Below are 16406 nucleotides of genomic sequence, written 5' to 3'. Positions count from 1 at the left end.
AATCAGAGTTTAGAATCAGGCATTGGTCAGTGGCAGGTGGAATTCAATCAGAGTCGAGAATTAGGCATTGGTCAGTGGCAGGTGGAGTTCAATCAGAGTTTAGAATCAGGCATTGGTCAGTGGCAGGTGGAATTCAATCAGAGTTTAGAATCAGGCATTGGTCAGTGGCAGGTGGAGTTCAATCAGAGTTTAGAATCAGGCATTGGTCAGTGGCAGGTGGAATTCAATCAGAGTTTAGAATCAGGCATTGGTCAGTGGCAGGTGGAGTTCAATCAGAGTCGAGAATTAGGCATTGGTCAGTGGCAGGTGGAGTTCAATCAGAGTTTAGAATCAGGCATTGGTCAGTGGCAGGTGGAATTCAATCAGAGTTTAGAATCAGGCATTGGTCAGTGGCAGGTGGAGTTCAATCAGAGTTTAGAATCAGGCATTGGTCAGTGGCAGGTGGAATTCAATCAGAGTTTAGAATCAGGCATTGGTCAGTGGCAGGTGGAGTTCAATCAGAGTCGAGAATTAGGCATTGGTCAGTGGCAGGTGGAGTTCAATCAGAGTTTAGAATCAGGCATTGGTCAGTGGCAGGTGGAATTCAATCAGAGTTTAGAATCAGGCATTGGTCAATGGCAGGCGGAATTCAATCAGAGTTTAAAATCAAGCCGAAGTCAAAACCAGAGATCTGTCCAAGAGGACATGGGACAGAGAGACAGGTAGGGAGGCAAGGATCAGCACAAGTGGGAAGAAGAAGACACCGAAGACTTGAAGATGAGGAACCGAAAACTGACTACTGGTGACGACGAAGAGCTGACGACTGACCACAGGACGAAGACAAGGAACTCAGGAACACAGACCAGGAATTGCCGAGACAAAGGAACAGGAACGAAGACCAGGAATGAAGATCAGGAAGACGCTGAGGCAATTTGCTCTAACAGGAGGAAATCGACCTATTGCTGAGGCTTGGATTGCTGGGAGCTGGGTCCTTTTAAGGGCTGAAGGCAGAGACATCAGAAGTGGGCGCCGCATGGAATTTTCCGCTGCTAGCCCTTTAAATCTCAGACAGGCGCATGGGCATTGAGCCCAGTCTGTGGCGTCCTGCTACAGGCTGCGATGGACCTTCAGCAGTACAGCGGTCGACCACATCACGACATCAGAGATGGCTGGCGGTATGCGCAGTTGGTCTGCTGCCTTACTCCGCAGACCGCCAAATACATTTGCTACCATTTGCACCCCCATTATGGGGACTATGATTGTACGTTTTCCTTATATAATATGAAGGTTTTGATGTGTTTCCTTTTTATTTCTTAATGTTATGCAGCATAAGAAAAACTCATTAAAAAGAGAATTGAAATAATGAAAAAGAAAGTGGAAGTCATATTGCTATCAACAAAGACAGAAGTAATGCTGACGACGCTGATTTTAGCAAAAGGACAAAACCAACATCTCAGGAAAAACTGCGCTTCAGCTGTCTCTTTTTCATAGTGAGAAATGTGAATCTTTATGCAAAATTATGTAAATTTGCCAAATAGCTGCCCAAGAATGTTATTTAATTATTTAAAAACATTCATATCCTGCCTCTCCCATGGCTCGAGGCAGGTTACAATAAAATAGTCATAGAATTTAATAACATAACTAAGCAAGACATGGTCAATATTCAGTAGGGATGTGCAGGCAAAAAGTTTTCGTTGCGTACGCGATAGGTATTCGTGGGGGGTCAATTCCATTTTATGCGGAAGTATGGAGAATTCAATAAGTTGTCAATCTGTAAATACGTTACTACTAAATTAACTACAACCCCCCACCCTCCTGACCCCCCCAAGACTTACCAAAACTCCCTGGTGGTCCAGCGGTGGGGTCCGGGAACTCACTCAGACCCTCGGTGCTAGTTTCATCACGGCGCCGATAGCCTTGTCACAGGGGCTACTGGTGCCATTGGTCAGCCCCTGTCACATGGCCATCGGCGCCATCTTGTGCTCCGATCGCCGTCATAGTGAGGGCAAAGGCGATCGGCACCATTTTGAGTATTGGGATCGGACGGCCAGCGTGCAAGGAGGTCGCTCCCGGACCCCCGCTGGACTTTTGGCAAGTCTTGTGGGGGTCAGGAGGCCCCCCCAAGCTGGCCAAAAGTCCCTGTGGGTCCAACGGGGGTCCCGGAGCGACCTGCCGTCCGACGCCAGGACTCAAAATGGCGCCGATAGCCTTTGCCCATACTATGTCACAGGGGCTACCGGTGCCATTGGTCAGCCCCTGTCACATGGTAGGAGCACAAGATGGCGCCGATGGCCATGTGACAGGGGCTGACCAATGGCACCGGTAGCCCCTGTGACAAAGGCTATCGGCGCCATGATGAAACTAGCACCGAGGGTCTGAGTGAGTTCCTGCACCCCACCGCTGGACCACCAGGGAGTTTTGGTAAGTCTTGGGGGGGTCAGGAGGGTGGGGGTGTTTAAATTTTTATTTAGGCCGAATAAAACAGAAATCTGTTTAATACGTGGGGAGTCGCGATGCGTTTCGCCTCCCCACGTATTTAACAGATAGCAAAAAATAAGTTGCGGATTACAAATACGTGGAAAACGGATGCAGACCTCTAATATTCAGCGCTAGGTTGGGATATTTCCCTTGCTTATCCAGCCAAATAAGGTTGGGGGCCTTCCGGGGAGCAGTTGAGTAAGCCAAATAGTTTATACAGTTAACTTCGATATTTGGAGTTAAGACGGATTGGGTTATTTGGCCAACCCCAGGCATGCCTGAGAGCAGGTCTAAATTTATCTGGGAAAGGGTTCCTGGATAAAAGAATATAGCTGCTTGAGTGGCAAAGTGCAGAGAAAAAAAAACCAAAGACTGCGGGCCTACAGGCCCTTACCAGCCTTCCTCCTCCCTCCCACCCGAGCTCCAAAGGCACCTTCCCAAAGTGCCCGCCATCTCAATAATAAAAATATATGTGACCCCCAAAAAAGGGGACAATAGACCAAAAAGAAGATTGTAATCACTGGAAAACAGACAGGTCTAATTCTGAAGTAAGACCTGTCACTGAAGGGACAACAGTATGAAATAGAAAAATGTATCTCTCTTCCTCTCAGAGGATGACAGAGTCTGAATCTCCCCCTCTCCAAGTTAATCTAATAAATTTCACGTCTTCAACGGCATGATTGTGTGTCTGGCAATTTTCCACCAAAGGTGCTTCCTTGATCTTCCTCTTTATACAGCTCTTATGTTCAGAAAGCCTATCTCTTTGTTTTTCCAATGCACAAAAGAGCCGGAAAGCATTGAAGAAGGCAAACCACATTATTCAAATCATGAGTCGGAAAGTAATTCAGGAAATATTTAGCAGTTTTGGGGTCTACATCCTCTGGGGAGATAGGGAATACTTGAAGTGTTCTTTCGGTAGATCTTCCTGCGGCTTCGTTGCTGCTTCCAGTGCTGAAGCAACCAGCCTATCTTGTTTGCTGCCATTTTCAGCTCAAGCCATCAAGTTCAACTACTGATTTTTCATTGTTGGTCTGTTTTGCCCGTGAACCCTGTATTTCAAAAACCACCTATATTTACCTTTAAATGAGCTAAAAATCTTTGAGATTGGCTTATTCATTCTTATGTTACTGTCGCAGAACGTGAGCCCTTAGACTGTAGCTTGGTTGACGCAGCCTAGAAGGTGAACCTCCTAGGCCCATATCAAGAGCGGGCAGATGCGCTGCGGGATTGGGTCTGGCTTCCCCTGTACCAACTCCTTGCCCCTCAGGTTGAGCCCTTGGGTTCTGGGGCTGGTAGGACCTATGCAAGAACCCAATAAGCAGAGGGATGAGAGGAAGCCAGAAACAGGCCAGAGGTCAAGGCAGGCGGCAATCAGGTGGTGTCTGTGTTCAGGCAGGGGGAAGACAGAATTAATTATCACTGTCCCGGAAGAGAAAGAGAATTGCCATTTCTCACTGGACTCCGGCAGGGATGGAGGATAAGAGCTGTGTCCTACTGGGCCCCGTGAGGGAAGAAATTTGCCTCGCAGAGCTAATGCAAGGATATTAGGCGCCCTAGGTGAACCGTACAGCTTTGCACGCACCCTCCCCCCACCCCCAATTAAAGATTATGCATTAATAGTAGATTTAATATGAAAAATGACATTAAAAACATGAGATTAAAAAATATCACTTACAGCACATGCACTACTGTGGTATCAACCAGAAAACCCTATAATAAAGTTAAAAAAAAAAAAGACATTTGAAACTCATACGATATTAGGCCTATTGTAATGTGTTTAGTGTTGGCTAAGCCCTCAGAAAACCACGAATAAAAGAATTATAATAACTAGTAAACCTCCATACCAAAACAATAGTAACTGCCATCATGCAAACAGTAACAACCCTACCTATGAAAAGGCAGCAGTGCTAATATTACACCTCCTATTATAAAAACAGAGCAAGCCAGGCTGCTATAGATCCTTTCTTAGAAACTGCACATTGGCAGAATACCTTACCTCGGTCATGCATGCAGAATATAGGTGGATCCTCACAAAATACAGAATAAAAGAACAGAAATATAAACAGAAATGTGCAGACAAAAACTGAACTGGAAACCACAAGCCAGACTCTACATGCAGTGCAACAGTGGAAAAACAGAATCTCCACTCCTCAGAGAAAATCAAACAATAAAATCAAGAAATATAAAATCAATAGTAATAAAATCATACAAAAAATATGCATTTCATAAAAGCTGAATAATCCAACAATTAAAAACTTGCAAAAATGTTCCAAAAAAACAATATTTCAAAACAGACACACACATCCAATAATTAAAACTAAGGATTAAAAACCCCCCCATAAAAACCTCCTCTCCATACCTGGGAACGAATGATTTCCAGGTGCACTGAGATTGTTGTGGATTAGCAGGCAGAGAGGAAGGGAGGTTGTTGTGCACAAATTTTCTCCTCTCTCTCTCATATATCCATTTACACATTCCCTCACGCTCATATGCTCAGTCTCTGACATACACACAGTCACTCATATACACATACAGGCTGTCTCTCACTCTCACATGCTCAGTCTCACACAGACAGACACACAGGCCCACTGTCTCATTTTCACATGCTCAGTCTCAGACACACACAAGCTCTTTCTCTCACTCACATGTTCAGTTTCATACAGATACAAACACACAGGCTGTCTCTCACACTCATATGCTCAATCTCACACAGTCATACACTCGTGGGCTGTCTCTCATTTTCAAATGCATGGTCTCATTCAGACATACACATGCAGGCTGTCTCTCACACTCACATGCTCAGTCTCACACAGACACTTGCAGGCTGTGTGTCACTCACATGCTCAGTTTCATACAAACACACACACAGGCTGTCTCTCATTTTTATTCCCTTACCCTGAGAGAGTGCACCAAATACAGACCCTCACCATTCACCTACCCTCACCACCCATTTCCTAGTACCCCAGGGCAGATGCTGGGAAAGGGTAGGAGGAAGGGAGTAGGGTTACTGGGAGTGTGACAGGGTTGCCAGCTTCTTAGAAATATTATCATTGACAGTCTCTGCCACTCTTCTGGGTACCCTGACCCTGCCACTCCCTTCCCCAGCATTTCAAATCAACCAAAATGCCAGACTTCAAGGGACCCCCCCCTTTATGCCCTCTCACTGATTTGACCTGTGCCTTAGGGGTGGGGGGAGGGGCGCCATCTCTTCCCTCGCCTCAGGCAGCAGACTGCCTTGAGCTGCCCCTGCTCAAATGCTCAGTCTCACTCAGAGACACACACACATACATGCTGTCTCTCACTCTCACATAGACACACACGCAGGCTGTCTCTCATTTTCCCATGCTCACTCTCATTCAGACACACACACCCTGGCTGTCTGTCACTCTCACAAACAGGCTGTCTCTCTCCTCCTGGAATCACAATTGGGCAGAAACAGCCTCAGCTTGTCCTCCTCCAGTCCCCATGGCTCTTAATTTTTCTTGGGGCCGCCAGGACTGACGCTGATCCTCTTTGAAACTGCGGCTCGCACTGTTCCTCAGTCTCACACAGGCACACACACACACACAACTCTCACTCCCATGGTGAGTTTCATAGAAATACACACGCAGGCTGTCTCTCATTTTCATATTCTCAGTCTCACTCAGACACACACACATACACTCTTATTCACATGATCAGCTTTGTAGAAAAACACACACACGCAGACTGTCTCTTACACTCACATGCTCAGTATCACACAGACACACGCAGGCTGTATCTCATTCACTGAGGTAGAAGTGGACCTTGGCCAAGGGAGGTTGCAGGTCTCCACTGTCAGCAGATGGAGCTGGTTGAAGCAGAGGGCCAAGTAGAGCTTCACCAATACTAGCCCTGGTTCTCTTAGGTTGAGCCCTCGAGTGCCGGGACCAGCTGGACTTAGGCACGGCCTCTATGGAGGTGAAGATCCATCACGTGGAAAAAGTTGCAGGCCAGCACAGTAAGGAAAAGCGGAGTCAGGTCAAGCAGCGGTCAGGGCAGGCAGCAGGTAATCAGAGTCAGGTTCAGGCTGTGGTCAAGGAGGGCAGAGTTCTCTCAGAATCAAGATTCAGGCAGAGATCGGGCCAGGTGGAGTTCAATAAATAATAGTAAACAGGCAGTGGTCAGTGGCACATAGAGGTCAAGCAGCATCAAAGTCCAATCTGAGGTCAAGCTAGAAGTCCTATCCAAAGTCGAGCCAGACGTCCAATCTGAGGTCAAAGCCAGAAGTCCAATCCAAGGAGACAAGGAATGAAGAGGAGGATGAGGGACCGCAGGAATAGGAAAGGATGCTGAAAACAGACAAGGAATACTGATCAGGAAGACAAGAACCCAAGATGAACCAGACTGTCAACGGAACCGGGAACAAGACACAGGAATACAGGAATACAGGAACTCAGGAACACAACATAAGAACATAAGAAATTGCCATGCTGGGTTAGACCAAGGGTCCATCAAGCCCAGCATCCTGTTTCCAACAGTGGCCAAAACCAGGCCACAAGAACCTGGCAATTACCCAAACACTAAGAAGAACCCATGCTACTGATGCAATTAATAGCAGTGACTATTCCCTAAGGAAACTTGATTAATAGCCATTAATGGACTTCTCCTCCAAGAACTTATACAAACCTTTTTTGAACCCAGCTACACTAACTGCACTAACCACATCCTCTGGCAACAAATTCCAGAGCTTAATTGTGCATTGAGTGAAAAAGAATTTTCTCCGATTAGTTTTAAATGTGCCACATGCTAACTTCATGGAGAGCTCCCTAGTCCTTCTATTCTGAAAGTGTAAATAACCGAGTCACATCTACTCGCTCATGACCTCTCATGATCTTAAAGACCTCTATCATATCCCCCCTCAGCCGTCTCTTCTCCAAGCTGAACAGCCCTAACCTCTTCAGCCTTCCCTCATAGGGGAGCCATTCCATCCCCTTTATCATTTTGGTTGCCCTTCTCTGTACCTTCTCCATCGCAACTATATATATTTTTTTTGAGATGCGGAGACCAGAATTGTACATTCCCTTCCTAATAATTCTTAACATTTTGTTTGCTTTTTTGACTGCTGCAGCACACTGAGCCCACGATTTCAAAGTATTAGCCACTATGACGCCTAGATCTTTTTCATGGGTGAATAACTCCTAATATGGAACCTAACATCGTGTAACTACAGCAAGGGTTATTTTTCCCTATATGCATCACCTTGCACTTGTCCACATTAAATTTCATCTGCCATTTGGATGCCCAATCTTCCAGTCTTGCAAGGTCCTCCTGTAATGTATCAGTCTGCTTGTGATTTAACTACTCTGAATAATTTTGTATCATCCGCAAATTTGATAACCTCACTCGTCATATTCCTTTCCAGATCATTTATATATATATATTGAAAAGCACCGGTCCAAGCAGGAATCAGGAACCAGGAACACTGAGGCAAAGCACTTCTTGAGGAGATGACCTATTGCCAAGGCACTGAGGAGGTGTCCCAGGCAGACGTAAATAGTCCAGGAATCCTGACAGTATCGATGGGCGTATCTTTGGTTTTCCCACAGCTGGCCCTTTAAATTCAGCGCAGGCATTGTGTGCACTGGCTAGGGGGAATCAGGGCCAGAGACAGTGGCGTCCTGTCACAAATGAAGGGACATGCATTCATATCACGATGAGGGAGATAAGAGCAGCGGTTCACCGGAGGGGACCGCGAGCTGCCGAACACAACTCTCACTTGCTCAGTTTCATACAAATACACACACACATGCAGGCTGTCTTTCACACTCACATACTCAGTCTCACACAGACACATGCAGGCTGTCTCTCACTCACATGCTTAGTCTCACACTGACACACAATATATTTTTATTATTTTTTTTTTATTACTTTTTTTTATATACCGACATTCGATCTCAATTGAGATATCACACCGGTTTACATTCAGGTACTGTAGGTATTTCTCTATCCCCAGAGGGCTTACAATCTAAGTTTTTGTACCTGAGGCAATGGAGGGTAAAGTGACTTGCCCAAGGTCACAAGGAGTAACAGTGGGACTCAAACCCTGGTCTCCTGGTTCATAGCCACTGCTCTAACCACTAGGCTATTCCTCCTCCCAATATAGGCTCTTTCGTATGCTCAGTCTCACACATACACACATATGCAGGCTGTCTCTCATTTTCCCATGCTCACTCTCATTCAGACACACACACACACACACACACACAGGCTGTCTGTCAGTCTCACACACTGGCTGTCTCTCTCCTCCTGGAATCACAAATGGGCAGAAACAGCCTCAGCTTGTCCTCCTCCAGTCCCCATACTGACGGGACTCTTAATTTTTCTCGGGGCTGCCAGGACTGATGCTGATCCTCTTTGAAACTGCGGCCCGCACTGTTCCTCCTCTTCCATCAGTCCCGATGCAGGCCCGGAGCCAGGCTGCAGCTCTTTCTCTAACTTAGCAATGTGACCTCTCTTTCCCTTGAGGGCTCACTCCCCTTCCTCTTCTGGGCTGCACTGATATGGAGGAGCCATTCCCACCCCTGCACTCCCCGTTGATCTATAGGTGAGGTAATTGCTGCTATTGGCTCTACTGCCAGCGCTCCGCCCAGGTTTAAAAATGCCAACAGCCCGGGCGGATTCCACAGGAGCAGAGGAGGAGGAGGGAAGATGAGCCGCAGTGGCTGCAGAGGTTGAGACACACCAGCTTGAGCTTTGCGACACAGTGGTGTGTTGCGACACAGAGGTTGAGAATCGCTGCTCTGGCATGTACTAGATAGCATCTTCTGCTTGTTGTGAACTCTCTGTTTTCTGTTGCTAATGTTATGCTTGAATTTATGTATTTATTTATTTATAAACTTTTATATAACGGTATTAGTGGGGACATCATACCGGTTTACAGTTGAACAAAAGAATCGAAAGTACATATTAACAGGGGAAAATGAACAAGGAGGGGATAAACCAGAGGCAGTATGGAAGCGATAGATTAAAATTAAAATAAACAAGAACAGAACAGAACAGAACAATATAGTAATATAGTTATATATAGTTGAATGAATGGTTCTGTTGTATTTATTTGTTTTGCATTGCTGATATTGTTTTGCTTTGTCTTGTTTTAACTCTGCATGTGCTGTTGTAATCCGCTGAGAATGAAGATCAATGGAATATAAATGTATTAAATAACTATATAAATTGAAAACAATCGTTCTTTTTGGTTTAAACATGGAAGTTGTTTGGACCATGTTCCTCGGGGGTGGGCAGTAATATTCCTCTGACTCTAATGTGACATCTTTAGTCATGAGCGTTTCCATCGCCCTTTTACAAATTTAAAGATGGTGGATTACATTACTCATCTCAGTCTCTGTTAACAAGTCTTCTGATGGAGTGTTTACAAAACCAATGTTGGAACCTGCACGGGTGTTAAGAGCCATGTTGCGGGAACTCACGTGCGGCCTCAGAGCAAAGCTCTGACATCACTTAAAGAAGCTCTGAGGCCGCGCGTGAGTTCCCGCGCTGGAATCGACTCTCCTCAGTCTGTTTTTCCGTGCGGGATTGCACGCGGAGCTTCAGACCTCCTCAGCAAATTTCTTCAAACTCCTTTAAAACTTCAGAAAACCATCAAGAAAACGAATGCAGCTACATTAACAGCTTTCACCACATCCTCTGGCAATGAATTCCAGAGCTTAATTATGCATTGAGTAAAAAAATATTTTCTCTTATTAGTTTTAAATGTATGACCTAGTAACTTCATTGTATGTCCCCTGGTCTTTGTACTTTTCGAAAAAATAAACAACCAATTAATGTTTACTCATTCTACTCCACTCATTATTTTATAAATCTCTATTATATCTCCCTCAGCCATCTCTTCTCTAAGCAGATCCTAACCTCTTTAGCCTTTCCTCTTAGGGGAATTGTTCCATCCCCTTTATTATCTTGGTCGCCTTTCTCTGTACCTTTTCTAATTCTGCTATTTTATTCTTGAGATGTAGTGACCAGATCGCACCATGGAGTGACAGAGAGGCATTATTTTATTCTCCATTCCTTTCCTAATAATCCCTAGTATTCTATTTACTTTCTTGGCTGCTGCTGCACACTGAGCAGAAAATTTCAAAATATTTTCAACGATCACACATCAATCTTTTTCTTCAATGGTGACCCCTAAAGTGGAGCTTTGCATTGTGTAGCTATAATGTGGGTTACTTTTCTCTAAGTGCATCACTTTGTACTTGTCCACATTAAATTTAATTTCCCATTTGCATGTCCAGTCTCCCAGTTTTACAAATTCTTTTTGGAATTTCTCACAATCCTCTTGCAATTTAACAACTTTAAATAATTTTGAGTCATCGGCAAATTTGATCACCTCACTTGTTGTTCCCATTTTAGGTCATTTATGAGTATATAAAAAAGCAGTGGTCCCAGAACAGATCCCTGGGACACTCCACTATTCACTTTTTTCCTGTGGCAAAATTTACCATTTTGTCCTACTCTCTGTTTTCTATCTTTTAACCAGTTAACAATCGACAATAGGACACTGCCCACTATCCCATAACTTTAATTTCCTAAGACGTCTCTCATGAGAGGTCTTGAACGAGTAGATGTGTGGATAATTTACACTTTCGGATAATAGAAGGACTAGGGGGCACTCCATGAAGTTAGCATGGGGCACATTTAAAACTAATTGGAGAAAATTCTTTTTCACTCAACGCACAATAAAGCTCTGGAATTTGTGCCAGAGGATGTGGTTAGTTCAATTAGTGTAGCTGGGTTCAAAAAAGGTTTGGATAAGTTCTTGGAGAAGAAGTCCATTAACGGCTATTAATGAAGTTTACTTAGGAATAGCCACTGCTATTAATTGCATCAATAGCATGGGATCTTCTTAGTGTTTGGGTAATTGCCAGGTTCTTATGGCCTGGATTGGCCTCTGTTGGAAACAGGATGCCGGGCTTGATGGACCCTCGGTCTGACACAGTATGGCAATTCCTTATGTTCTTATGTTCAAATACTTTCTGGAAATCCAGATACACCGTATCAACAGGCTCACCTTTATCCACATGTTTATTGAAAACTAAGTAATTTATATTTTGGATAGACTGTTATTTGGCACTTTAAAAAAAGGTATTGGCATGAGTTTAATGAGGTTGCTTTTGTGAAAAAATGTGCTTTTTTGGCAAATGGTTTTTGAAGATATTGACATGGAAGTTTCTTGCTGTTGATCCTCTTATTGATGCCACTCGCATTATTTTGAAAATTAATTTTGAAAATAGTTTTTGTGTTTTACAGTTGTATAATTAATGTTCATCTGATTGGTGGACACTATAGTATTTTTTTGTGAGATTTATGTACTCCTTGGTATTATAGTAATAAGTCTAACATTCATGGTGAGACAGGATTCGCCTGTACTTTGAGAGTACTAAAAGATGAAGACTGACCCTCAGCCCCAGATATATCAAGATATCGCCTACCCACCAAGATCTACACCCGAGTCATGGTGACTTTACTGATCACATGCACTCCACCTCTTATCAAGCAGCCTGGATGCTGAGAGCTACGGGTGCAAAGTCTGGTCTGCAGCATAGTACCCAATAACAATGTTTCCATGGATCTGGCCATTGATGCAACATAATTGGACTGCACTGAGCTGCACACAGATGGGAGATGGAAGATGTACCTGTTTATCAAACAAACGGGGCATCACGCACTACATGAACTGTGTGTACGGAGAGGTGCACACTCCTAGTCTGAACTTGCTTAAGAAAGAAGGAATGAAACAATCCACTTAGGTGGCCCCAGATGTTATCAACTTGCTATCAAAACTCAACGTTGCTTGCGCCAAGGAAAAGGCATGGCAATACGTTTTCACAGAAAGGGTGATAGATGGTTAGGACAATCTCCCAGTTGATGTGGTGAAGGCAAAAGCAGTAGTGAAATTCCTGAAAGCGAGGGATAAACACAAAGGATCCTTAGCAGTGTGGAAGTGAGGCTAAAGCCAGAGATCAAATACAGTAGAGGCTGCGGCCCTGCAGCAGGAAAGGAAAATTGGCAGGCAAGATTCTGCATCTGCCATCAGACTCTGTTTCTGTGGAGTAAGCCGCGCATACTAGGCTGGCTCCATGAGGACACTTTGTCTACTCATACAAATTGTAGGGGTCATGGGGTTTCATTCACTGGATCAACTACCCAATTTCCAAGCCATGAGGCCATTCACGTCCATCATCTATAAGACGACAGAGAGGGCCTTCTGCTTTCTTATTCTTAGTCCCAGCTATCTGAACATCCATGTGGACACCATGTGAGTGTCTTCAAATGTATGGCATCATTCTTTATTGCCTTGTGTGAATCTACCCTGCTGTGTTATATTTAGTTACTGCACTAATGGGGTATTTTATATGTGTTTTTACAAGTGTTTTTGTCTGATCAGATGCTCAGCAGAAGCACTGAGTGTACTTTTTGGATAGATAGCAAAACCATCAAGAAACACCTGTTAATCCCGACAGCCCAGCCATGCACTCTAGCTCGGGCCATTTCACTAACATTTAGATCCTCTATGATGTAGCCCTAATTAAACTTTTAATAACAAGCCTCCTCTGGCACAATTAGCATGCCGTGTTTTACAGCAGTTAAGATTGTACTATGTCAGTGTGCAGAGCAGAGCGGGAGGAAGAGGGGGAAGCAGCTGGTAGCGCCGGTCAACAACTCCCCATAGCGCTACTTCCTGTGGGATCCTGACGTTACCCAGGAGAACCTGTAGCTCATCAGTGCATTTTACCGAGAGCTGCTCACGATAAAGCACGCAACTGCTAAATCCCTGCTCCCAAACAACTTAACGGTCTGGAGGAAAAGAGATTCTTTGTAGGTGGGGAACAACAAACAAAAAAAAAAAGACGTTGGGTGCCTAGCGTGGTGTCCAAAGCAGTGAGATTGGACTCTACAGGCCTCGCATGTCTGTGCTACTGCCATTGGAAGTAAAAATGCTGCTGGTGTGACGGCGTCCTGGCCAGGAGATGTCAGGGAAGAGCCCGATGGACTTAGGGCCATGAGCATAGGATGCAGGTTTCTACCACTCCAGAAGCAGGGCAGCACTGGAGAAACCTCTGGTCTCCCTGCTGTCACACAGAGCTTTGATGACAATCTCAAGGCGCATTTTATAATTGTAACCCTTATCTCCGGATTGTCACTGCTTCCAAGGGCCCAGAAAAGAACTGATAGCTGGGGCTGACTTCACACTTCTCACTCCCTCCCTCTCTTCAGTCCCCAAGGTGTGGGTCCTTTCTATGGGGATGAAGGCAAACCTTGGCCCAAGCAGTAAGGATGCTCCCTGTGTGTAAGTTACCATAGCTCTTTGGGGCAGGTACACTTACAAACCAGGCAGGGTGTTCAAATTAAAGTTTACTGTAATTTCTCTTAAAAAAGAATCGATAAATGCAGACCATAAGTTGTCCATTTACCTCCCATGTTCCCAGATTTAGATAAGCCAGGATCTGAATGCTCTCTAACTCTGTGGATGTGTCCCTCCCGGCAGGGGCTGGGAACTGACCTTATCCTCCATGGCAGGGAACGATAAGGGTCCCTCGGTGGCTGGGACTGTCCTAACTTTGACCGGATCCCTTCCCGCTGTACCGAGGTCCACGTGGAATCCCAAACTTCATCTGGCAGTGCCCTGTGTCCCAGGGGTGGAAGCTCCATTTGATGTCTCCAGATGTTTCTTGAGTGTTCCTCAGGAGGAAAGGTCTAGACTGGGAACAGTCACTAAAACCCCTCCAGTGCAGGGGAAAAGGAGGGGGCGGGACCAATTCTCCCTTTCCCAAAGGTGGAAAAAAGCAAACCTGCAAAAAACTTGAATCAGGATTTCTTCTCACGTTGTCACATGGTAGGAACAATGGATGGCCGGCGCCATCTTGTGCTCCTACCATGTGACAGGGGCTGACCAATGGCACCGGTAGCCCCTGTGACATAGAAGGTCAAAGGCTATCGGCGCCATTTTGAAAACTGGCAGCAGAGGGTGTGAGTGCAGGAGATGGCTCCCGGACCCCCTGCTGGACCACTAGGGAGTTTTGGTAAGTCTTGGCGGGGGGGGTCAGGAGGGTGGGGGGTTTGTTTAAATTCGCCTCTTTAGACGGCCGAATAATTCGGCGAAGATTTGTTGTATTCGTGGGGAATCGCGATACGTTTTGCTTCCCCACGAATACAACGAAAATGGCCGTATATGTTGCGGATTACAAATGGATGGCTGGAGCCATCTTGTGCTCCTACCATGTGACAGGGTGCTACCAATGGCATTGGTAGCCCCTGTGACATAGAAGGTCAAATGCTATAGGTGCCATTTTGAATACTGGCAGCCGAGAGTGTGACTGCAGGAGATGGCTCCCGGACCCCCCGTTGGACCACCAGGGAGTTTTGGTAAGTCTTGGGGGGGGGGGGGGTCAGGAGGGTGGGGGATTGTACTTAATTCAATTTTAGCCAGGAAACGAATAAGAATTAACGCATGTACGTATCGGGGGCCCCCCTTGCTGAATGCAACGTATTGGCCCCCCCGACGAATACGAATCCCGAATGCAACGTATGGCGTCCCTCTGCACATCCCTACAAATCACAAGGAGTTACCTGGTAGATCCATTCCTTACTGCTTGCTCCCAGGGAAAAGTGGTGGTTCCCCCACCCAGGTCTATCTGCCTATTAATTGTTCATGGACTTTTCTTCCAGGAACTTGTCCAACCCCCAGGCCCAGCGCTACCTGGTGTGCAGACCGTGCAATTGCGCAGGGCGGCACACTCAGAGGGCAGCCGAAAAAGCAGCCCACGAGGCCACCAGTGGACCTGTCTCACCCAACCACCAGTGGCGAAGAAGAGGAAAAGGCATGTGAAGCTACCGGTAGAGGAGGCCCCTGAGGTCACCAGTGGACTCTATCCTACTGGCAGCCCAGAAAATGAAGAGTCTCATGAAGCCACCAGTGGACCCCATTCCATTGGCCGCCCGGAAGAAGAGGAGACCAACGAGGCCGCTGATGGACTCTATCCCACCGGCAGCCTGGAAGAGGAAGAGGCCCATGAGGCTGCCGTTGGACCCCATCTCACCAGAGGCCAAAGAAAGAAGAAGGAGGAACCCGTTATCCTACTCCTTCTCTGTGCTGACATACGCTGTTCAGAACATGCAGCTAGCATGTTTTCTATGCTGATCTCATGATGCACGAGATCAGCATAGAGGACGTGCTAGGCTCACATGTTTTGATTAGTGCAGAGGCCGGTACATGAGGAGAAGCAGCAGAATAACTCCCACTGGTGTGTGTGTGTGTGTGTGTGTGTGTGTGTGTGAGAATGTGAATGAATGTATGAATGAATGAGAGCCTTACTGGGGTATGGGGATGTGGTATGCATGAGGGCCTTACTGGGGTGTGTGAATAGGAACCTGTCTGGGGTGTTTATATGTGTGAATGGGGTTCTGACTGGGGTGTGTGTGTGTATAGGAATGGGAACCTGACTGGGGTGTGAATGTGTGTGAATGCATGGGAACCTGTCGTGTGTGTATGAAGAAAATGTGTGTGTGTGTATGAAGAAAATTTGTGCTGCCTCACTAATCCATGCCTTACTCAGGATGACAGGAAATGAAAAGTTTTCGGGTGTGGAGAGCGGTGAATTTTCCATCCTTATTAGTTTTTCTTATTGGATGTCCGTGCATACTATTTTGTAATCATTTATTGTTGTCTGTGAAATTTTTAACATTTTGTATGAGCTCTTATTTATTGGATGTTATTCTATTCCTTAGATCATTGGAAATATTATTTTTATAAGTATGGTTTTACTAATATGATTGATTTATATTCCTTGATGTTATTGTTTGATGAATGATTTAAGAGGACTGGTGTTGTTTCTGTTTCTCCATTGCTGCATTGCATACAGAGTCTGGCTGGTTGCGGTTTCTGGTTCAGTTTCTGCTTATAGTTTATCGTCTCTTTA

This window comes from Rhinatrema bivittatum, chromosome 1, assembly GCF_901001135.1.
Source record: "Rhinatrema bivittatum chromosome 1, aRhiBiv1.1, whole genome shotgun sequence".
Lineage (NCBI taxonomy): Eukaryota > Metazoa > Chordata > Amphibia > Gymnophiona > Rhinatrematidae > Rhinatrema > Rhinatrema bivittatum.
This window is presented reverse-complemented; position numbering follows the sequence as displayed.